The 26,746-nt window shown below is 35.4% G+C and overlaps 1 protein-coding gene across 4 annotated transcripts in view; it reads right to left on the bottom strand.

Moving 5' to 3' along the window:
• LOC149800076 (Na(+)/H(+) exchanger protein 7-like) overlaps positions 1-26,746 on the bottom strand; it is a 248,772-nt gene that overhangs the window by 188,012 nt on the left and 34,014 nt on the right. For 2 of the 4 annotated variants that reach the window (XM_089959635.1, XM_089959632.1), the window contains exons 1-2: positions 17,728-18,236; positions 15,129-15,220 (exon numbers count right to left, since the gene is read on the bottom strand). The exons of 1 other annotated variant lie outside the window; for it this stretch is intronic. The gene's annotated coding sequence lies outside the window, so the exon portion shown is untranslated. Of the gene's footprint in view, positions 1-15,128; positions 15,221-17,727; positions 18,237-26,746 lie in introns of those variants that run through there. One more of the 4 variants, XM_089959634.1, reaches the window with a different exon arrangement.

Below are 26,746 nucleotides of genomic sequence, written 5' to 3' on the forward strand. Positions count from 1 at the left end.
ATCATAAAAGTTCTTCATGTCATTCGTGGCTACCTGAGTGGGACTGAATCTCGTCTGGCTCACTGCTCAGTCCTAGTCTTGCAACTCGGAGTTTACATTAGACAGTCCTCATCATGTTCTTGAAGGCTACCTTTTTATATGATGAGGTACTGTCTTACAAAACATGCCTTCTGTGACTGGAGTCCCTATATGTGAGCATCATTCTCATTAAACCAATCTTGATATTTACGTGTGGTAGGATCGAGGGTTTTATATACAGCTGACACACCGAGTCTCTCTCTCTCTGAAGGATGCTCAGTTTTACTCGACATTCTAGAAGTTACGATAGATTGTATCTAGTTGCCTACACTATTCTTCCACAAATGTCTGTTTCTCATTCTACTGTTTTAATTTAGAGATATAGAACATTTTCGGCACTTTAATTGCCCTGTGGTCATCTGCTAGGCTGAATCTGGATATTGAGCCTGTGGACAGTCCAGCATTATGCACTTCTCACTGGTTTCGTTACTCGGATGTCCTGCCTCACTCCTCTCTCTGATGGTGACGTAGTCAATAAGATCTCAGTGCTTGCAGCGTGGGTGCATCCAGGACGTCTTGTTGTGGTTTAGCAGGCGGAAGACTGTATTGGTGTTTAGGCGGTCGTGTTCAGCGCATCTCCTCAGTAAGATGGGTCCGTTGTTGTTGTCTTTGACAAAGCCATCTTTGTCATTGACACCTGACCATGTCTGGTGGCCTGTGCCAACTCTAGCATTGAAGTCACCGAGGATGATGCACTTATCTACCTTTGATATTTCTGCAATAAGATACTCTAGGTCTTCATAATATTTGTCTTTGTTCTCATCTAGGTTGGTCCTTGCGGTTGTATAGGCGCTAATGATAGTTGCGTGTCTTTTTCCAGACAGTGTGAGTATCATTTGCATTAGTTTGAACCTTCTTCAGCTAAGTTAGTTTCACTCGGGGCTGCTATCTTAATTGTGAATATCGACAGTTCTCTACCAGCTGTTGTTCTTCTCTCTGGTCTATCAGATGTAGTGTCCATTGGTTTAGTGTGCGCACATAATAAGGTGACGCCACTTGTCATCAGTACCTGGAATTTCTACATACTGCATTAGTGACTACTGGAGACTCATCGAAACCATATGTAAGTAATTTGAATTAAAGACGCTTGCGCCTACGAAAGACATGCGGGTCTGTTGAGACCATATAACCGTGTGTCCAGATTTATGTGAATTTCCTAGACGTGCGGCTTTTACCATACTCAGACTCACCATCCACATTCACCAGTCACTCTTAACTTGTGGAAGTGACATATAAAAAAATCGATTTGTTTATTTTGTTTTATTTTCATGAGAGGGTGAGGTAGTTGTGGTGGAGGGTGTATCGCTGACGGAAACAAAATGCGTCAACAATGATGCTCTTCGTTATGTTTTAAATGCATTCTTTGGTGTAACAGACGATATGTCTTGATAAATTGATGTTTTAAATACATTCTTTGGTGTAACAGTCGATATGTCTTGATAGACTGATGTTTTAAATGCATGCTTTGGTGTAACAGTCGATATGTATTGATAGATTGATGTTTTAAATACATTCTTTGGTGTAACAGTCGATATGTCTTGATAGATTGATGTTTTAAATGCATTCTTTGGTGTAACAGTCGATATGTCTTGATAGATTGGCGGAACTGGAAAGAATCACTAAGAACAATGGAAACTTTCCAAGCAAAGCGCCACACCTTTGATCCGTCTATGATGAGGATGGGACAATCTTTCGATACATTTTATACCAAATATGCTATAGTCTCATTAATGAATATTTGCGGTCTTCTTTATGCAACGTATTGATAATAATAATAATAATAATAATAATAATAATAATAATAATAATAATAATAAAAATAATAATAGTAATAATAGTTTAAGTCGTTGAGTTTGAGAGTCTTAAATCAGACAGTCCAGTTGTTTTCTTTGCTTTCCTAGTTTCTGCACTCCAGCAACTGAGCTTGTGAGTAATTTCAAGTCAAAATAATGTCATTAAATGTGTGCTTAGGTTATGAAAAAATATTCTGCCTTCGATATCATTTCCAGTTGTTTCAAAATAACACACACACATATATGTGTGTGATGATATTGATGATGACAACGATGATGACGATGATGAAGATGAGAAAATCAAGAATCGGATATATAGTGATTTGTTTTACATTACATAGATAGAGCAGTGTTTTTCAATAAAATCAGGCTTAATCTATCAGGTAAAATGAAGGTGGACACACAGAAAGTGAGGACATATCAGCTTATTCTACTGACCTTTATCATTTCAGCACTGCACTCTATAAAAAAAAAGACAAACACTACATTTTGTTGAGGAACAATTACTTCTCTTTTTATAGACCTTCCAGTTTGAGTTCATTACTGACAAGCTTATCGTTACTTCCGCCCACCCACTCCACCTCATTTTAAATCACATTTTGTGAGGCCAAAGTACCGGACAATGAGATTGTAATAATCTAAGCTATGGACAATGCACCTGCAGCAAAAAGTATATTATCAAACAATCGCTACTTTAGTAACTCTTTCCACCTTAATGATAGGCTATTGTCCTTATTATAGGCTTTTGGTCACTTCTGAGAATATAATAGATTAAATACTTGACATTTAAACATAGCAAAACGTTTTGTACATTAAGGGTTCAATAGATCTCTTCCAATGGTCTTTCTAATGAGGTCATTCAAATTATCTGGATTTTAGTACACTCTACAATTAAATAGATATCACACAAACGGGGGTATTTATGAAACCCGAGGAAAAAATACTACTGAATATTCATAGAACAGGCATTACGTGCTGATTGGCATGAATTTGAGAACATTAGATACTTATCGGTATGACTGATCGGTATGAATTTGAGAAGAGTAGATACTAACCTGTATGAATTAGAAAACATTAGATATTGATCGGTATGAATTTGAGAATGCACAGCTCTTCCTTTTCGTAACAACTATTGGTTTCAAGGGTCTTGGATTGTCTTCGATTGCCGTTTTACTGCAGTATACTCCATTGAACAGATCAAGATTGTTCGTTTCAGATGAAATATCCAAAAATGGCAACAGAAGTCCTGGTTATGGTCAACATACTCTTTAACTTGTTAACATTTGTCAACAATAAGATTCCTTTGTGCAAACTTACATGCATTCTTCGAAAACAGTGTCGTCAAAAGCTGATCTAAAAATACCGTCTTTGATCGCTTAACGATGAGGTCGATTGCAAACTGCACAGGCCCATGTCCACCGTCGCATTGTCGAGAAGCCACTTCATTATAGTACTGACGAAGTAAAATGTATTAAAAAGATAATACGAAATAGTATTCTGTCAGTCGTTGGACAAAGCTGACACTTTTGATTTATTGAAATGCTTGTGTATTTCGCATTTTAAATAGGATTCCATTTCATTCAATTAGTGGAAAGGAGGAAACGAAACTAGTCTATTTCATTCCCCATATCAGTTAATAAAATACGTATTAGATATAGGACAAAATGTAAATTGCGAAACAGAGGAAGTTCACCTAAGCTACACATGTCAAAGGATAGTTTCAACATTAACTTGTAAGAGAGAAGTTCGACCAGAACAGGTCAAAATGGAAATTACAGAGCATTGATAATTTTAGTGAGAGCCATTAATCATCTATGCCGAATTACCGATCGAACTTTTTCTAGTATTGTAAAGAATTCGTCGTACAAGAGTTATATTGCCTTCAGCCTGTCAAATGGATCCAGCATAATCTATCTACTGCTTAGAAAAAAAAGAACAAAGATATGTACTTGGTAATGGCTACGATCTAATCATTTTTTACATTAAAGATTAAAAAACAGACTGTGGCGAGTAAAGTTATGAAAATATCTCCTTTAACTTCATCTCTATATAATGCGTTTCTCAGCGTGAACTATTCTTTCTTCCTATTCTTTCTTCAATATTGGTTCAACTATGACTGCACAAGAAAGCGAGGATCGACTTGCTCAAAACAGTAAGGCTTAATTATTCAAAGTCTGGTCTTAATCGATCTACTCCAAATAAAAAGGCCTAACGAGCAAAGTCTTAATCTTACAGCTCAAAACAATAAGTCCTAACAATCACAGCCAGGCCTTATTCAACCTACTCGCAACAAAAAGGACCGACAGTTCTAAGCTCGACTCTGATCGACCTACTCCAAGCTATAAGGTCTAAACAAAAATAACGCCTTAATCGACAAGCTCCAAACAATAAGTCCTAACAATCACAGCCAGGCCTTATTCAACCTACTCGCAACAAAAAGAACCGACAGTTCTAAGCTCGACCCTGATCGACCTGCTCCAAGCTATAAGGTCTAAACAAAAATAACGCCTTAATCGACAAGCTCCAAACAAAACAACCTAACCATAAAAGTCAGGCCTTACTCAGCCTGTTCGCAATGAAAAGGCCCAACACGTCTACGTCTGGCCTTGATCGACCTGCTCCAAACAATAAGGCCTAGAAATGCAAATCCTTAATCGACTAGCACCAATCAAAAAAATGTCACCATCAAAGTCAGGCCTAACCCAACTTGCTCATAACAATAAGACCCAAGAATTCTAAGTCTGGCCTCGATCGACCTGCTCCAAACAATAAGGTCTCAAAAAGCAACACCTTAATATACCAGCTCCAAACAATAAAACATAACCATCAAAGTCAGGCCTTACTCAACCTGCTCGTAACAATAAGACCATAGAATTCTAAGTCTGGCGTTGATCGGCATGCACCAAACAACAAGGCATAACAATTCAAAAATGGACCTTGAAGTAGCCCCCTCAAGTGTATTAAGTACAACCTTGGGTGAGACCTCATTCATAATGAGTACGTTTCGTTACATATTGCTGAACAAATGTTACAATGTGATAAACCGATTCTTTTATATTATTAATAAGATTTTTAAGCCTACAATGCCTTCAGAAGCATTACAGATATACTAAATAATAATCGCGATGAGTCCATTTTATTTCTTAAATGAGATTTTCATTCTGGTGATTGAAAGTATTGAACTGTATCAGATATTATCTGAATTTTTATAGTAATACCAAAAATCCTTGGGAGTCGTACATTCAAGAAAGAAACTGCTCTTTTCTAATTTCGTCGACTCACGAATTTCGTAAGATATGATACCGTTGCGGTGAATGAAATCTTCGATGAATACTACAATACATATATATAAGCGATGTTAAAACCTGCGTTAAATAGGAGAAAAATGCCACATCTTCTGCATACAACCTTGCTAATCAACATACGTTCTCCAAATCTGTGAATCGCAAGGCAAATAAATCGGCGGTATGAAAATTCCACAAGCTACAATGTTCTTACAAGTTAATGTGATGCAACATTAACTCGTGTTCACGTATGGAAATAACGTGCTATATGGAATACATTAAGCATAATTTGTCATCCTGTACATGCCCCTTAACTCGTGGTTCATCCTGTACATGCCCCTTAACTCGTGGCTCATTAACTCGTGGTTCATCCTGTACATGCCCCTAACTCGTGGCTCATCCTGTACATGCTACTTAACTCGTGGCTCATCCTATACATGCCCCATAACTCGTGGCTCATCCTGTACATGTCCCTCAACTCGTGGCTCATCCTGTACATGCCCCTTAACTCGTGGTTCATCCTGTACATGCCCCTTAACTCGTGGACAATATCGTCTCCTAAATTTGTGTTATTATATGTATAGCACCGTTTATGTATTGAATGCCGCGTGGCTTTTGCGAGATGATTTTCTTTGTGCGGCATATTTTTTCATGGAAGCGGTGACGTGATCCGTCTTTGCTTGACACATATGAGACGAGAGGAAAAATGCCTTGCAGAAGAAGAACTGTAGGGTTTATCACATATACCTTATGACCAGGAGTACTCGTTTTATGTCGGTGTATGTAATTGACAAGTATCTGAAGCTACGACATTTTAATTATAAAAGTAAAATAAATCTAAATATAGATGTTAAACTGACACTGAGATTGAAATGAATAATCTTTTTTATTTTGGCGTTTTCCAAAGCAAAACATGCCGACAGTAGGGAAAACGAAACAGATCAAAAGAATCCACGATTGAATCAAACTATGAACTTCATCGATACAATGATATATTGGTCTTACATTGCTAACGCACCATTGTCGCAATTACTCATAATTTATTGTAGCCTCCCTTTAATTAAAAGTATAATAATAATGACAATTCATTTTTAATTTAAAATACTACTATGTACTGTTGCATGTAAAACCAATATCTTTTCAATTTCTCTAAAGACATAGTTAGTACTAACAGGTGTCAGATATTACTTACGTGATGAGACCCACATAAATAACTATGCTATAAATAGCACCGATTCCATGACGCGTCAGTTCTTCCACTTGACGAGGAAAGCATAATTTCTCATTATATTTTCCTGTCCAAGTCAAAGACAAAATGAATAATCGAGAATGACGTGAATGCACAGTTACATCAATCTCCAGACAGTGCTGGACAAGCGAATGCACACTTACAACAATCTGCAAGCAGTGATGTGTACGAAACACTAAATGAACCTTTTCTACAATCATGTTTGAAATACAAGCACTCCAGATCCATCAGATGTAAAACTGAATGAGTAGAATACGCTAGACTTTCTGTGAATCAAATCTGATTAGATAGCATCTAGAGAAAATGAAATGGTCCTTCGTCATTCGTAATCGATAAAGAATTTGTTTAGCTGAATCTTTCTATATCAGGACCCACTAAATATGTCAGTCGTACTTAAAAAAAGATTCACTTAATAGCGCCAATCTTGAATTGCTTAACTTAAAGTCAAGAATTTATAAATATGTTGGATTTTATGAATCAAGTATCTTTTATACTTTTTAATGATATCAATGTTTATGTTCATTAGCCAGTAAAGTACAGATTCGACACCTGAACAGCGAGTGAAGCATTGACAAAAAAAATAATTTTTAAACAATAAACTGAAAACTGGATAATTTATAATATTTTCGCCAATGTTATGAAAGACTCCAACTGAAGTTACACAGATAAAAACATTTTCTGAATGGCAAAGCAAGTTTTAACAAAATAAAACGAACATACACTGTGTAGTCGCATTTGTATTCACATATTTCTAACATCTGAGTAAAATGAAGTACGTTGAAAAAAGTTTTTTTTTAAAAGGAAATCAACGGGACGTTGGTTCTTGGTGGCCATCGCAGCAGCAAAATCATAACCACTGTCCTCATATTGATTCCACTGAACCATCCAGCCGGTTTTCTGGTGGCTATCTCAGCAGCATAATACTAACCATTATCCAGTTATGAATTTCCTTGACAGTTCCCATCCTCGTTCGAATCGATCGATGTAAAAGACGTTGGAATCAGTGACCAGACATTATTTTGTATTCTAATGCACCTGGTTGTACACAATCCTTCATAACATTCGTTACTATTGTAGCTTCTGTTGTTTGGGCCTCTTTCTACTCAATGCATACACGACAAGATAATTTCTGTTGTTTGGGCCTCTTTCGACTCAATGTATACACAACGAGATAATTTCTGTTGTTTGGGCCTCTTTCGACTCAATGTATACACAACGAGATAATTTCTGTTGTTTGGGCCTCTTTCGACTCAATGTATACACGACAAGATAATTTCTGTTGTTTGGGCCTCTTTCGACTCAATGTATACACGACAAGATAATTTCTGTTGTTTGGGCCTCTTTCGACTCAATGTATACACGACAAGATAATTTCTGTTGTTTGGGCCTCTTTCGACTCAAAGTATACACGACGAGATAATGTCTGTTGTTTGGGCCTCTTTCTACTCAAAGTATACACGAGGAGATAATTTCTGTTGTTTGGGCCTCTTTCGACTCAATGTATACACGACAAGATAATTTCTGTTGTTTGGGCCTCTTTCGACTCAATGTATACACGACAAGATAATTTCTGTTATTTGGGCCTCTTTCTACTCAAAGTATACACGGCGAGATAACAGGTCCAACGCGATTTGCTCAGTAAATCGTTGTATAAAGTAAACAAAGATTTCGAAAAATATAATCACTATCTCCCACTTGGACAAATATCTAACCACTAACACTGCAACAATTACCTTCCTTCTTTCAAATATATTATGAGGTACATACATTTACAAAAATAGCTTATAATCATGAAAACTTAATTCTATTAAAAACGATGTTCTAATATTTTTTATTTAAATAATATTCTGAATGCCTGTGTCTGTATAGAACTCTTTTAATAGATACAAGTGGTGATATTGGGACTCATCGATTATTTATATTTTTGATTATTGATATACCCTGCGCCAAGAAATAACACTTGAAATAGCATTATCTTGCTGCTACCAAGATTTCAGCCCGATTTTTGATCACCAAACAGAGTAAACATATTCATACGTGTGTTTACAGATCTCACATAAAAAACAGACGTTTTAAAATATAGTTTACAATTAAAAGGACCAAAAATATCTGAGCAATAGTTTAGTTGTTCTTCAGACCTGGAGAATTCTTACATAAACGATATGAAATTTTTAATTATGCGACCAAATATATACGTATGCCTCGAACTCGACAGCATCACGGCCTGATGGCCACGGTTTTACAATTCTGATCACGCTGACACGACAATGTCAAAGTTCAGATTAATTGCTTATGCTGGAAGGAAGATCCGTCTAGCCGTTTTTTATTGGAACTTATTTTTCACAAACATTGGACATATCAAAAGGTCGCTATATATGGTATTGTGGATTCTGGATAGAGGGTCATACACCTAGTTCATAAATATGGTATTGTGGATTCTGGATAGAGGGTCATACACCTAGTTCATAAATATGGTATTGTGGATTCTGGATAGAGGGTCATACACCTAGTTCATAAATATGATATTGTGTATCCTCCGGGAAAGAAGAAATAAATTCTCTTTGCGAATGACTATGACACGCAAATTGCCTTTGGTATGTTTGACTGGTATGAGGAACTGCATAGGTGAAACAGACATATAGTTGTAGTCATGTTTGATATTTATTTTGTTGTATTTGTGCCAATTCGTGTATTGTGGTAATTGCAGCAATGTTTGAATAATGCCAGCTTCTAGTGTCATTATGTATGGAACTCAGCTTTTCGTTTTCCGAATGTCATTTGCATTGGCATGGTAAAAGAACCGTACAATTAGTATCCAGACAGAACACATCAAATGAAGATATAACCGTTACTTTAGACAATATGTTTAAAATTGGTTTCAAGGCATGACCTGTGTGTGTGTGTGTGTGTGATTTAGAATTTTAATGCAGCTTTAGTGGTTAGAGCGTCCGCCTCGGAAGCGGGAGGTCGTGGGTTCGATCCCCGGCCGATTCATACAAAAGACTTACAAAAATGGTAGTAACAGCTGCCTCGCTTGGCGCTCAGCATTAAGAGGTTGGTGTTAGGATTAGTCGGCCTGGTGTCAGGATAATGTGACTGGGTGGGACATCATGATAAATGTCTGCGGAATGATGACCAAGTGCTAGACATCACAATAAACTGCCACACTGCAGACATCGTAGCGATGTGACTGAAAACCAGTCCTAACACTAACCACTTAATGCTGAGCGCATAACGAGGCAGCTGTTAGCACCATTTTAAAAAGTCTATGGTATGAATAAGGTGGAGGTGGAACCCGCGACTTCCCGAGGCGGTAGATCTAACCACTAAGCCATCGGAGCGATCTCAAGGAAGGAACTAAATGTTGGGTGATTGCATATGACATGTATTATGCCTGGACTGAGCTTGTGAAAGAGGTTTAAAAATACACACACGTACATACACACACATATATACACACACGTACATACACACACGTACATACACACACACATACATACATACATACATACACACACATACATACAAACACGTATGCACACACGTACTTAAACACGTACATACACACACGTACATACACACATACATTCACACATACATTCACACGCATACATACACAGACATACATGCACACACGTACATACACACAGATACATCCACACACGTACATACACACACGTGCATACACACATACATACACACATGTACATACACACACGTACATAGACACACATACATACACACATACATACACACACGTATATACACACATTTATTTTCACTCAGATCTTACGAATAAAATCCAACGTCATTTCAATGATTCATTGTTTTCATTTATTGTTCGGATGAGGCAGATTGAACAAGTCTTTACAGGACTATATGGAATCAACTGACGTGGATCAAGTATATCAAAATATAAACGAAGCGACATTAGGTCTAAATGCGGAGACACACGAAACCCATGAATGGTATGTGTAATATGTAAAGATACGCCTGAAGCCAATGGATGGCCGGTATGATAGGTCTAAATGCGAAAAAGATTGATAGAAAAGTCTAAACCCCGCCGTGCCCTTTTAAATTTCTTCTGCGCTATCTTGGCAGGGAACGACAACATGCAAGCGTTTTCCAGAATATGTATAATTTGATGACTACTGGCAGAAATGAAAACCCTAGTAAGCTGATGTTGTTTAGTCCTTGTAGTCATGTAATTATTTATCAGTGATAAACAAAAACAATCAGTAGCTATTACATTACCGGATGTGTTTTGAACTTGCCTCCATATTGTTTTATATGCATCAATTACCTAACTAAAGTTTTAACTGGCAGTAGAAGGTGCTGGTGGTGGTGAGTGGCGGGGAGGACATATGGGTTGTTAACATGTTTATGTTTCTTCTGTATGCTCCTTTATCATGGTATTGTTTACTATGAAAACCAAACATTATAATTTCTAACGCGTCTAAACCCTTAATTAACATTAAGAAAATGAAACTTGTCCCGAGCCTTAGTTGTAAACCACACGTGTCCCCTCGGAAGACCAAATAAATTTATATCCCCAACCAAAGACAATACAATAGTTTCATATAAAAATTATAAACAAGGAATCAAATATTCAAAACAACTGCTTTCATGACACGAGAAATTACACACCCGTGTCCTCACTCCAGACCAAACAGCTATGTGTCCCTCACCAATTTTTCTGTTATTTTTTTAAACAATACAAATGAAGGAAAAATATCAAAAACTTGATTTCGTGGCACGAGAAACTGCATCTATGGTAACATGTACATCAAATTTAATTTGTCTATCAAGTGTTTTTTGCTATATCTCGCTAACGTGGTTCTGCTCAAAATAATCCAAGTCCAAATAAATTAAAAATGTATAAAAGAAAAAACACAATTGCTGCAATGCCCGATAATTTAATCAATTCATTTACACATGAATATAAGGATGCCAACAAAAAATTAATTTTTCTACCTGAAACTGCTTTTGTATATGCGTGATATGGGCTTTTGTAATAAAGGAGCAAGGAAAATGTCACTGAATAATTTTAAAAAATGTAAAATTATTGTGATGGTCTAAAAAATTAATAATTTACGACCATAAAAAGTTTAATACGTTTTTTATTGTTGTTGTTGTGGGTTTTAAGGCCATTTTGCAGCACAAGATATGCTATATATATATAAAAATAAATAAAAAAACAACGGAAAGAACCATCGACCCACGAGAAGCTATTGGCAAGCTTACACACATACCCACAGTGGCTGAATCCGAGATTCGAACCCACACATACAGAGATGATATGTATTTTGGGGCCCCTAATACATTTGGTGATTTGCGCTAATATATAGACTTGAATGACATGCAGACATACGGACAGACATTATAAAAACGACACTCTCTCCTTCAAGCATAATGTGGGCCTAAAACTGGCGGGTTTTGATAATGACACATACAGGCAATGATAAGTGCGTCTCACGCATAAGGTTCCTTTTGATGATATTTATCAAATTTTTCCATTTTTATTCAGTTAAAATAAATCATAGTGTACTTGTTCGATTTATGATCTTGAAAGTCATTTTCTTCTTTTCTTTTTCCATTCTTTATTATAATTACCTTTTCATTTTCATGCCGTCACAAATCTGATATTATATTACGATAATTCCAATTGTAATAATTGGCAGAGATTTCTGTTGTGTGATTGGATGTAAATGGTCACATGATACTGATCTGGACTTTTATCGCATCGGTAAATTATATATATGTTATTCTGTTACCAATCAATGTCCAGTGCACTTGAGGTTAAGTTATGTCTAACCAACTCCATGCAACACACCAAAAACAACATAAACACCTACCCCCATCCTTGATAAAATCTTCGACTAGTAGCTCAATCACTGTAATTGCACAGTCGTTCCTGCACTCCAGCATTGACCTCGCTAGCTAAACAATCTTACAATAGGCTTTACGAGTCACTCTACGTTCATAAATGTATGAATACGTTCATTTTCGCTTGGACAATGTTTCAACGGGTGATATTGAAGGTCATATTTAGACGAGGTACGAGCAGGAGATCTCACTAAAAATACTTATAAAGCAATAACAAAGAATGCTAAAGCAATGCGTACAGGACATCAGCTTAAATTTTTAAAAATCGTTAGCCTGAAGGTAATAAAAAATATGAATACAATGTGACAAGTCATCTGATCACTGCAATGTATGTCTGTATGTTTGTCTCCCTCTCTTTCTCTCATACACACACAGACACACACATATATTATGATGTATATTTAATTTTTTTTGATCGCTGGTGTTCCTTAATGATTATATGTTATGTATACGTACTTTCTACTTGACCTTTGTCCCAAATCGTGTTAATGGTGTACCTGACCAGTGACATTTATTTTGTAAACAACACCATACATAGCTAATATTTCTCATTATTTTGGATCAAATATTCAGATAATTATTGACTGTGAACATGTTTACTTCATTATGAGGTAAATATACAGTCTTTATTCTGACCTTATAAAGTTCCAGAATGGAAATGTCCCATTAAGTTGCCAGAGTATTTCCAGTTCCAGAAAATGGTAATTGTGACATAGGTCAAGTATAAGGGTATATAATCTAGTTTACTCAGGAATTATTCATTCTTGTCTTAATATCCGAAGCAGAATCAGTCTTATTGTTGTGTTCAGTTTTTAATTTGGATGGATATATTGATTCATAATATTGTTCACTGGAATTACAAAATGACCAATAATATTCTTGAAAAAAAAAATGTTAATTTGGAATTATAGTGAATTCAGACAAGGACATTTTAGATTATATTATTGTGATACATCGAAGAGCGTTAATGCATCACAACATTCCATTCCATTGACACATTAGCACATTCCAGACTACAGGCACATCAACACATTCAGTACCGGAATTAATTTGGAATACCACTGGAATTCAATTGGAACTTTGTACTTTTGGACTTGTTATAGAACTTTTGGGACTATTCGGAATTTAATTCACAATACAGCAAGTTCTTTTAAAATTTTCACTTTGTATTTTAGGGAAGTAAATTATTTGTTGAATTTTACAAAATTTGTTGGTTTCCGCTCTTTTCAGTTACTCAGTTTAAGACCATAGAGTAGCAACAAAATATATGACTAGGATGACTTATTACTGCCGCGGGATTTTAACATTCTCAAGAACGTTGAAGCCATACAAACAAACTGATACATATTTGCTATCTTTCCCTGCATCAAGAAAACATTCGATTTATGTAATTTTGAAAATTTCCATTTTCAAGTGAGATTTTGGATATTGTTGGCAGACTTCCTTTCGGGCATGTGTTCGAAATCGTAACGCGGTAATAGGGCGTACCTTGACAAACGAGGTAGGTGCTATGTATTCTGTTGCCATCTAAAGAGAACTACGTGCTACCTAAAATCATATTTTCGTCGTATTCACTGATCTGACAATAGAAAGGAGGAACATTTAAATTATAAGGATTAAATAATGATTATATCCTACACTGAAGCAAATATAGCACGATAGCTACGATTGGAGCAAATAAAACTATTTTCAAACGACAAAAAAGCTGACTATAGTTAAAAGCTACAACCTACGTTGATTTATGTTTTTCAAAAAGTTTGGCTAATGATAAAATTATATTATATTATATATGTTTACAGTAACCATACTTTCTACACCATGACAGATAACACGAGATTCTCGTGGTAATTCGTTGTCCAAAAAATAAGGTTTGTTAAATGGATATTCTTTGATACGTTATTAAAGACATACAATATTGTTACTACAACCTGTTGATATTTCCATATAAGGCAGCAATGTCCTTATATGCACACAAAAACGAGGCTGACAACGGAAGTACTTATAAGTTAACTAATATGGCAGACAATCCATAATAAAATACCGGATAAAGAAGGAAAACGACATTTTATTATAATTTATACAATAATATGCAGCAGTTCTGGTATTAAATAAGAATGCTATTTAATTTCTTTCAGGATATGTAAGGAACATGTTCAATATTTTTTATAGCAGACTGAAAAAAGCGCGCCTGGCCTCATTTTTGTGTGTGCCATATAAGGGCATAACTGACCAATGCTTGGGACGGAACTGCGGTAAGGTCTGGCCGTCACGGCAAATTTTTGAGAGACAGACGTGTCGGAAAATGATGTAGAGAACGATAAATAGTTTTAAAAAATTTAAAACCAAAATTGTAATGCTATTAATAACAATAATATTAACAAATATGTATGTATGTATGTATGTATGTATGTATGTATGTATGTATGTATGTATGTGTGTAAGTGTGTATGTATGTATGCATGCATGCATCATGTATGTGTGTATGCATGTGTATGTATGTATGTATGTATGTATGTATGTATGTATGTATGTATGTATGTATGTATGTAGTATTATTATTAATATTATTATTTAGCATATCTTTACACCTCATTACAGTTTTGATTTATCTTGAAATTTGTTATCGTTCTTTCAATCTTTAATTTCTGAATCTCTGTCTCTCAAAAATCTGCCGTGACGTGATGTTGGTGGGTTGACCAGTGTGAAGCGGCTTGTTTGTGAGACAATTCACTTCAACTGCTGCTTGTTTAAGTACTTAAATGTGTTGCAATCAATGTTTATCCTTATTATCGTGAAAGAATTTTGAAGTGATGATGGAAATTAGGACTTTTTTCCTACCTTGTGTGCAGCAGAAGGTAAAGATGGTCCTTGATTCAGGATAAAGATCAAAGGTGAGGTGGGTCAGAGCTATCCAACATCGATGTTCTGCACTGAAAACACGATCATGCACAAATAGGAATGTGAGAATACTAGAATACTTCACATGCATCAGGGCAAGATAGTAAAATTCCAGCAGAGGGTCAGAATTTTGCCCAGACACGAGGTTTTGCCCATTGTTTTACTCAAAATTTGCTGATCCGGAGAGTGGAGTGTTTCAATAAAACACCAGTGAATATTCATGGGAAATGGTTTTCGAAGTCAGAATGGCACATTATGTAGGCCTAACTCTGAAATAGCAAAAACGCCCTTCAAAACTTCTGACCTTAAGAAAGCATGTAAAAGGATAGGTTTACAACAGTAAATGATGTTAAACATACATCAGCATTCAAAGACCGATGATATAATGGCATTATACATCATCCAAACTGTGTACTTTACAGGCTGATATAAATCTAAACATGTGGAAAAAAATTATATCAATGTGAACATATGGAAAAAGTCTATTCTTATTTCTACAGGTAAACGAGACAGACACAACTGGATATAGATCCCTCCTTTAAGCTTTGTTAGAAACTGATAGTCTTGTTCTTAAAAAAAAAACTTACATAAACATAAATTGAATGAACATAGCAATTGCAAAGAATGTTTTTTATTTTTACGATCCGATACCTCAGTACAAAATCTGTACCTCAAGCTAGGTATACCAGTACAAAACGTACTGTGTACGGGACCACTGAGCATTTTGGGGGTGTAACTTAATGTTTATCCTCATTATTGTAAAAGACTGCTCCAGAGATAATGAAAATCTGAGAGTCTGTACCAGTTTGTGTACGACTTTGGCTGGAGTAGATGGTCGTGTGATGAAATATAACAGTCACGTGATGATATAATTTGTGTTATACATGAGAAAACATGAACATGCACATGAAGCTGAGTGCCCTCAGTCACATTGTATATGACATCATTATCCTTATGACGTCATGAGGATCTGCAATATTTATTTCGTTTATAATGCTTAAGAAATTAATTATATCTGCCTTTAAGGAGTTGTAAATTCGTTGCTCTTTTCGTGCACTTGTTAATGAGTTTAGAAAATACCCTGTATTTCCAAAAGTTATACCCATCCATATGTATTATACATCATCCATTTTTAAAACAATTTTCTAGTAAGATATGATAAAAACGATATACATAACATGCGCTCGAAGAGTATAGAATAAAACCGTCCCCAGACAAACGTTGTGGACAGAAACTCGGAAAAGATCTACTTCCTGCTCACAAATTCTTACCCTCGGGTAGGATGTCCTCATCTACAACAACGCATATAACTTATTCTCTCTCTCTCTCTCTCTCTCTCTCTCTCTCTCTCTCTTCGATCAAAGATGTATGTAAATTGAATATCCGCCTCCGTTTCGTCCAACAGTTAATGTTTGCCGACTAATATCATGGTGTTAAAATAATCCCATCCAGTGTAGCTTCTTTCTCAATGTCAAAAGCAAACGTTAAACAGTTACTGGAAAATTTGATATGTGTTTCATATTGAATGAAATTTAGGATTCTGATGAAAAGCAATTAGACACATTAAATCAATGCAATTTCCGTTATACTGGCGTTACCGCTTCAATAGGTCATGCCTGATATACAGTGCTATAATACCAAAAGAAGGTAACTCTAAACATGTTCAAACTCTTTAGGCTGCTGGCCAAATTATCATCCATACAAATCTTGGAAAAGGGTCGAAAACCATGAATGAGGTTTACCAGAAGTCTTAAATTAATAAATTAAGCTCAGATATTTCTAGTACGTATTAACCTGCGTATAAATACATGCAAAATAGTGGCAAAGATTTAATAAAACTACTTATTGTTCCTAACTACTGATGACAAAAGAAGCAAGTTACGTGCTGAACATTTTTGTTTCGACTAAGACAATTTCTCTTGCTTAGCGTATCCACAGTGTTGGCGATATGTTTAAGTTTGGAGCTAGCGTATGTATATCGTATGACTTCAGCCCATATTTATGTCTGCGGTAGTAGAAGAATTGTTAAGGTCTGAACCTTCAAAGCTCAATAGTGCATATAGTATTTGTTTTCTTTCTTTAAACAAAATACTTATTCATACTAAGTTTACGTTGATGAAATGTATTTTAGGATCAATGACGAAACGCCAAAGTGAAAACTTTGATTTCTTCCTGATTTCCCTCCATTTAAAACACGAAGATACAAGATAAACTTGTTCGAGTTTACGTTGTTTACAACTGAATTGCTTGTTTTAACCGATTAATTATTATCGTGCCAAGTCTGTTTTATCGTAGAAAACACTGCATCATGACGTTACCTACTGTTGGTACCATACTCAGACATAAATCTCCCAAAATAGCTGACATTCAAACCTGAAACCTTACAGTGCAGCTAAAATGATAAAATAAGTACATGTGTTAATTACGACATACTTTGTCAAACATCAAAATTTCTAATTTTGATGTATAATTTTGATGTGTAAAAATAGTAAGTACCAGATCTTTAAGCTATTTTGCAATAATAAATGTTAATACATACCTTTTTCAAGAGTCCTTTCTTCGTTTCGAATTATAATTTCCTTACTCAGTTAATAAATTCTCCCAGCTTTTATGTATAAAGGATTTCAGTCCATAGGAAACACAAAATAATGGCCCTAAATGATAGCCCCACAAGAAGACCCAAGCGCCACTTTTGTCTATCTCATGCACACGTGAATATTGACATAAAGTACGTTCTTTGCCGTATCTCTTGAGGCACAAGCCAAACGATCAATACGTGGACGCTGCATACCAGTCACCAAGTTCAAGTTTGTAAATTAGTCTCGCGGAGTTTGCTGAACTAAGCTTCATTCACATGCGCCAAATTTTGTTGGACTGGGTGTTACCTAATCTCAGTTTTAGGTATAAGCTTAATTCATTGAATTGTGGATTGACAAGCTCAATCACTGGTATGGACAAAGTAAGTCTTGTCGACTCTTCATAAATATCTCCCATGCTGTGTCACTTCACGTTAAGCTATGCAATTAGTTGCACTTGTGAAAGGGAAAATACTTACCACACTACAGTTATCAAGCCTGCAATATTTCCTGATATATATGAGGAAAGTTTTATCTCATGAAATACATAAAATATTACGCTAATTACACACTTTTAATGACTCTCTAAAAAGGAAAACAGTTACAGTGTTGCTCGTAGTAGATTTGTGCCGGAGTGTATTTTAATTAGACCAAAATCTCAGAATGGTTAGAAAGTGAATTTATCAAGCTTGTGTTGAGCGTTCGTTATATTACATTGACGAGGATAGCAATCAGGCTTACATAATGTATGCGGTATGTAATGCGTTATTTGAAAGAGAAAGAAAAGTTTTCAGCAGCAATAGCTTTTCTGGCACCTTTGGTATAGAATCAAAACGTGCAAAATTAGGTGAGTTGTTGCCTATTGTTCAGCCCATGGCTTCGGTTCTTGCAGAGTCCAGTGTATAACACGTGGCGTAGAGCACGTGCTAATGACGCTTTCGTGGCTGAAAGTTAGCATACTCTTCGGCTACGAACATTGACAGGACAGCACTGGAATCTCTGTTATTGATTCCTCTATAGTATTAAAATGAATACACGAAGAAGGGTTTTCATCAATCCAATGTTTTGTCAATAGCAGAACCTTGGCATTTGCTTGGGCTTTTTCTTTCAGCTCCTTGTTAAAAGTTTTTAAATCTTCGATGGGATGAATACTTATCTGAAAAGCACATGGTTTCACTTTCAAGCATCTTTTAAGCACGTTCAGAATTTTGAATACCTTTAATTTCTTAAAACTAGTCATCACGTGTATTTAGTGTTTTGATGTTGTGGATAATAATAATAATAATAATAATAATAATAATAATAATAATAAAAGTCATAAGAGGAAATGAATATGATTATTATTAAAGCGGTACATCTCACAATTCTAATGGATGATATGACAACAACAGTGCATGTAACGAAGCATGCTGGTACAAAGGAATCATGCCAAACCAGTCTGTAAGAGCGACCGCAACAGTAAGTCGGTTCACGAACATAGAAAAATGTACTTCGTGTACTTCCTCAAAGAACGGCATAAAAGTATTGGAATGTAGTCACTTGGTCCCTCTGCATGCCGTTTTCCACACACACACATGAAAAAAATTTAACAAACATACTAACTAAGAGGGGGAAAATGGAAAGAACAAATACGAAATTTTGACCTTTTTGAGTTCATAATTGTTTTGTATCTTGTGAGTTGTTCACGAATGTGTTTTCTGTATTTGTATTCAAGCAATTTCTCATATACAACTATAGAGTTAGCTCCTAAATTATTGTTCTGATTCAGCGTCATCATGAACACATTTTGCTTGTACGATAAAATTACATCGTTGTATTGAAAATCACATTTATATATCCATTTTAGTTCAAACATCTGCCTCTACAATTGCTGCAAATATTCCAACGTTAAACGTTCATGATCATTAATTGGTTTCTTACCAATTCATAAAGCCCTAATCTGTTGATACCATCTTGATATTAAGCTATACGTTATCTGACACGCTATATTAAACGCTAATTTAAAAAATCAAATTTATCTCATGTACCTTTTATTCCAGAGGGAAAAACACAATCTTTATGCCCTCAAATATTATCAAAGTTACAAACATCGACCCTCAGTTTGTGATTTTAATGGGATGCTTTCCTAACATATTTTCTCAATCATCGGAAGCGTCTGGAGGATCTGGATCGTCTGGTGGCTCTCTTAGACAAATATTACAAACAATATATTACTACTTTGTAACTTAATATCGTCCAGTAGCTGATAGTCCACGTATACGAAGAGGAATTACGTTGATATTGCCTAACTGAATGATTTTGGAATACATCACTAACAACACTTTTAAAACAAATTGATTATTGATTGATTTTATACACGTACTAATTATGCATGCTTCAAAATATTGAACAATAAAAGAAGAGATTACCAAATATTTCTTCGAAAAATGTAATGGATACATAAATAACCTTTATTAAATACAGTGTCTCTAGCGAGAAACGGTTTGAGTATCCCACTCATGGTTCTGTCAAATTATTGTCTCGATCAACCTTTTGGAAGAGTTGTAATGTACGAATTGTCGACTTCACCGTTGCAATGTCAATTTGACCGACACTTTAAAAGTAAATGAGTTGTCCATTGGAACGTAGCTGAAAAATCTTTATAAATAATTATTTGTTATATTCCCATCAAGCATAGTATTAATCAGTTTGTGCAAGATATTGTTCGAAAAAATGAATATAACTGACTCGAAATTTCCTTCTAAACAGTTTGATTGCAATGAAAAATATTTAACCTCTTTTCGGCGACTAATTAAGAATTTGACATACTTAAGTTCCTTTGTATAAAAAAGAAAAGCCATTTGTCCGCCATAAAACTGATACAGTCATGTGTGTACATGCATGATTTATCCCGATTAACCAACGTTATCATAATTGGAACAACTAAATCCAGAGAGACAATCACCCTGTCCGTGGAACCGTTCAGATTTGGTTTCAGGTGTAGCCATGGAATCAATACAAGTGCGCGTCATATAAGAAAAGTACACGCAATCAATCCCCATTTGGGTAGAATCGTGCTGATTTATGAAATGGTTATAATAAAGATAAACCAAAACGGATTAGCCTGAAGCTCCAGTGAAAATCATATATGTTATTTAATACAAACCATCCTGCGCACGAAATAAGTAAAGAAACATTATCACAACTGGATTTAACGGAATACATTTTCCTTGGAATAATCATAAATATACTATTTACAGCTCGGTCCGCCTCGTTGAAAGAGATAGAGAGATAGAGATACATCTTTCTCTTCTCTCTAAGGATCTCTTTTGACTGATTGAGATCATCATTAATAATGTTGCTCAGATGGTTGAGAGTGAGAATCGAAATGAAAGCGTCTCGTGATCGATACCCACCAAGGCCAGCTAGATTCGTCTACTTCTCCTGATAGCTTTACCATGATATAATCGATGATGTTTTGAAAGTGTCTTTTTAAAATATAAAATAAATCAAACAACCAACCGTCACTTTGTTTACCCTGTGTCTCAACCGCTAAAACACAGTTGTAATACGACTGTAGTACTGTACGAACAGTATTTTGATATGAGGATTTCATGCTTTTATTTCTTGCATTATATACATATATCTCGTGGTATAGCATTGATACAGCGTACAGCCATCCATACATACATACATACCACAAGATGTATACATTTTTCATTAAAAGGAAACGAGGCTTTTAATGAATATATATATATATATATATATATATATATATATATATATATATATATATATATATATATATATATATACAACGAGTGGTATATCATTGATACAGTGTACACACCATACATATATTTGGTATATATCACATACAAATACACATATTTGCCCTTTGAGTGGAGTTACGATATACTCCGGGCAACTGTGTATTGACCCAGTGAATAAACTGCTCACATCCCTGCGAGTGTGTCCGCCACAAAATGTACTTCTACGACTTTTCTTATTGTTCACAATCACAAATTGATAAGTTGATTAGTTTCTTTTTGAGTTTCCGTTTTTATTCACATTTATTAAATCAATATAAGACACACTCATGATTTAAACATAAACAGGGTTTTATGAAGAAAGTAGTGTACCACAGACAAGGTTAGCCACTTGTACACTGAACCTGAACTGTCAGGCATTCACATACTGGCGCATGGAAATTAGCGTGGAATAGAAACTAAGCGAAAAGACAAACCAACAAGAGGTAATTAAAATATTTTAATATATTGACAGTTCATCTAAGTCATTAGTCTGATTTAATTAACATTTCTAAAGACTATAAAACTTATCCCCCCCCCCCTTTTGGATGGTTTGACTAAACTTTACCATCATGTATATATATAGGTCGAGAGACATCGTCGTATGGCACAAGCGAAAATCCCCAACGCTCGTATTTTCATGCATTTTCGCCTGTAACTAGCTACGATAATCGGGGGGGGGGGGGTAGGGAGGGAGGGAGGAGCGACCATTTGGACATTTTTATGTATAATAATTAATAAATAAATAAAAAAAATTTAGAACATTATACTAGGTTTAAGAAACAACAACAAAGTATTATATACGCTGCTACAATGTGTATGCCTCGCAACCGACAAATTTAACATATAGGCCTATTGTCGACTGGTAATTCAACTATGTATCATTGATATTATGAACACTGTAGATAGATCCCACAGAATGCGTAAGCATGCCGTAACGACGAACACGGCTAATGCAGGTTAATTGGTACAAGTTCATTTTTAATGTTTTCGTCCAGCGCAATATGTTTTTCTCTTTCACACCAGATTTTTAGCTTATTTTATCCCTTACGCACGAGAGGTGAGAGGGGAAAGGAAAAAAGAAAGGATTCAGGTGAAATTGTGTACTATTTTAATTTCATATAGAAAACAGGGACTATTAATACTTTGTATTGTTATTTTCATATGTCATTTAGAAATTCATAATTGATCTATAGGCCTGCAGTTGAAAGAATGTTTATATATTCGTATTATTGCGCCATGTGCGGATCACAATTTGATATACCAATAGTATTGGTATATCAATTTTCTTTATACTAACACTTTAAATGTTATTTTATATAACTTCTTTCGAGGAAAACCTCTTACTGTCGCCTGAGCCTAGCTAAGTGGTCTAAAGCGATCTCCGTTATGGATCACTGCCATCTCACCTCTGTCTGCGTGGGTTCGAGTCTCGGATTCGGCCAATGTGGGTATGTGAGAAAACTTGCCAGTAGTTTCTCGTGGGTCGGTGGTTCTTTTCGGGATTTTCCCGGGTTCCTCCACCATTAATACTGACCGCCATGTATATAGCCTATCGTGTGCTGAAAAATGGCGTTAAACCCCACAATAACTATATATATATATATATATATATATATATATATATATATATATATATATATATATATATATATATATATATATATATATATATATATATATATATATATATATATATATAATCCAATAACTATCAGCCTCCTGTCATAATGACTTGTCGGAAATCAAAATGCTCAGTGCGGCGTTGGAATGTTAATGAGCTTTTAAAGACTAAATGAAAATAATTAACGACCATCATGTTTGTCCCAGGGAATGGAAGATAACAATCAAGATAATTGTTCTTCATTAGATGACGCATCATTTGATAGTTTGCTGTTTTCCTAGACAATATATGAAGTTATATAAATCGATATACTTCTTTCGAGGCAAATGTTTGATCTCGAAATAAACAATACTACTAGATATAAGACATTGGTTCCATTTCTGAGCATAGCTAAGAAATCTATGCACAAATTAATATTCCTTAAGATTGTCGTATAAGCCATCTGTATGTACATAGTTACCTCTGCAAGCTTAATTGTCGAAAAATGGCTTTAAGTCGCGATGATTGGCAACTACCAATCATTTACGAATCAGTATTCACAGTTGCCTGGGAGACCAATCAGAATACGAGCTACTTGTGTGTCGTTGCTCAAGTACGTGTGTACTGGTTGTCTGTTAGATAGGACTCAAACGCATTCTTTGATCTAACACAAAAATATTCTTATCGCTATAAGATCATATTTTCCATCGTATTTACTAAATACGAAACAAAATTTGCTTGCGAAATGCGCATTAGAGTCAATATTTATCATGGTCGAGAGAGAAGGTGTGTGTGTGTGTGTGTGTGTTTGTGTGTGTGTGTGTGTATCTTGCCCGGTGGCGTTTGTGGCGTACTATTTTCTTGATATTCAGCCTTTTAAAACAATAATGGAGACAATCAATTCTATCAATTTCCCGGTAAGCAGTATCAGCCACACAGACGCAATGTTTAACTTGTACGTACGGTCGTCTTGAGTTCTACAAACTTTTATCTCGTGACATTCGCCTAAAACAAACGGATTTTAAAGGAAACAAGACGTTCCTAAATATTTTAGTAATCTTTTCATGAGGCAGTGAATTATAAAAGATGTAAAGGTTGGGGGGTTTTTTGGTTGTTTTTTAAGAAAGTTTTTGAAAGGCTCCAAATATTGTGGAATATTGTGATCAATTTTTAAAAAAATGACGCCTGTTTCTTGATAACCGATAACAGTTGCCGTCATTTATCCTAAAATACAAGTAAAACTTAAATAAGGCATTGGTTCCATTGATTCTGATAGGATCAATTTTGTTTTCTTAACGCCATGTAACTAAGTGTCGTGAAATGTAACGATCTGAGAATTAGTTGTATTTTATGTTACCGCAGTTCAATAGTTCAGCAAATACGATACACATACTTAAAATAGACTTTTATTTAGCAAAACTTATAACATACTCTAACAATTTTCAAACCATTTTTTATATGCTATCTTCCCCAAAGCGCTAAGACTTACTCCAGGGCAATTTTGAAATAGATTTACATCGACTGTCAATAAGGAGACGTTCCTTATAAGGTAGAGCAGTTTGCATCACCGGGCAAGATTGGGGTCACAGCAAACGTTTCATTCTGATCAGAATTCAGCGCAAGTATACTACAAGTATCAGGACTTCCAGAGGATAGGTTACAAGCACGGTGGTAAATAAAATAAATAAATAAATACGATAAAATAGAGACACATCCTGGTATATACACAGATAGATAGATAGATAGATAGATAGATAGATAGATAGATAGATAGATAGATAGACTGAAGTACTGATTTATTAATTGAAGCAAGAAAATTAAGAAGGGAAAATAGATAATAATCTTTGAGAGTATTGTCAAAGTAAAGTTAATTGTTATAATGTTTTATAACGCTTTCCTTGAGTGGAACGACCACACCTAGGACTTTCTACAACAAGAGAATTCGTTTCTAAAAAGGGGTCGAGAGCTATTGGTAACAAACCTACCTTCCAGCAAACATAAACGCTTCAAAGAAATTGGGCAATATGTTCCCTCCCCATCCGTAATCAATGTTTATACATACTCAATGTATTTTAAGTAAAACTGTATCATGGACTAAATTAGACGATGCCTGAGGGAAATATGTTGATGTAAAACTAAAAGCCATGAAAACGCGCTCTTCACAGCTCAAACAGATTGGTACGCGAGAACCTCGAATTATCCTGTCTTTGTTTCTTTAGCAATAATCAAAATTCCATTAAGAACGGAAGAAAGGAAACGAAAAAGAAAATGATTCAGACTAAATGTGGCGGATCAGAATCCTTTCAGTGTATGATAGTAGTGTATAATGGCATATATTCACCTGCATGCTAACCTACAACATGCATGCTAACCGTCCTCGCAAGCAAAGAATCATGGGAGTTTTGACTCGGACATTCTATACAAAATCTGCACATTCTAAAGGAAAAGGAGACAATGAATCAATCTCTAAACTGAATTTAATACAAGGTTTCAAGGAATTGAGTTTTCTACATGTGATATTTTCGTACCAAATGTTCACTATTGTGGTAGTAGTTTTATCCTGCCAAGAGGAAGTAACCTAACGTGACGAGCATGCGTAAAGTGCAATAACAAGAAAATAGAAGAAATAAAAACCATCAGGCAGATGTAATCGTAAAATGGTAGTCGTCGACATTTCAGTGTAGACCAAACTGTCATCAAATGAAAAGTGTTTTGATACCAATAAATGCATGTATGTGCCATTCCATGACTGGTGTGTTTGATACTTTGGTGAAGTAAATAGGTACATTGCCATGACTGGCATGTTTGGTACGCAGTATATATTCAATGACTGGTGTGTGATTGATATTCTGTTGGAATACATAAGTAACATTCCATATCTAGTGCGTATTTGATACCCTTATCATGACAGCTAATTGTTGGATACCGTGTTGGAATACATAGATACCATTCCATGACTGGTGTATTTGATACCTGTTAAAGTACATAGGGTACGATTTCATGATTGGCGCCTATTTAAATAAATATGACCCTTTCCATGGCTGGTGTGCATTGGATAATCGAATGGAAAACAGAGATGCCCATTCCATGTCTGGTGAGCTTTATACTTGTTTGGATGCATCGACACCATTCCATAACTAGTCTTACATGCCTGTTGGAATAAAGAGGTTACCATTCCTTCATACGCTTCGTATCGACTACGTATACTGCATGACGACAACGTAATGAGAAAATAAAGCTCAATTAACCCTTAATGAAGTTAATCGGCCAACATTAAAGCGTAAATTAATGAATCTATGCGATAAAAGGATTGCAAACAAATAAAAGAATCGAACCCAGAACCATGTCTAAAAGCTGATGTATGATTGGTCAGAGATTTTACATCAACCAGTCAGACGTTGGAGATATACGGTTTTTGTTGAGAAATATTATTACTCTTGGTGCCAGATGGGCACCGCCCAGGAAGGATACGAAAAAGGTGATTTCATCGTAGAAATTATAACAATTCTGATAGCCTTTTTAGTTTCCTTTTTTAAAATGTCAATTAAACGTGACTACGCCCTTGATCACGTATTACTGAGCCTTTAGATT

The sequence above is a fragment of the Sinohyriopsis cumingii genome, chromosome 5, assembly GCF_028554795.1.
Source record: "Sinohyriopsis cumingii isolate HCF-2022 chromosome 5, ASM2855479v2, whole genome shotgun sequence".
Classification (NCBI taxonomy): domain Eukaryota; kingdom Metazoa; phylum Mollusca; class Bivalvia; order Unionida; family Unionidae; genus Sinohyriopsis; species Sinohyriopsis cumingii.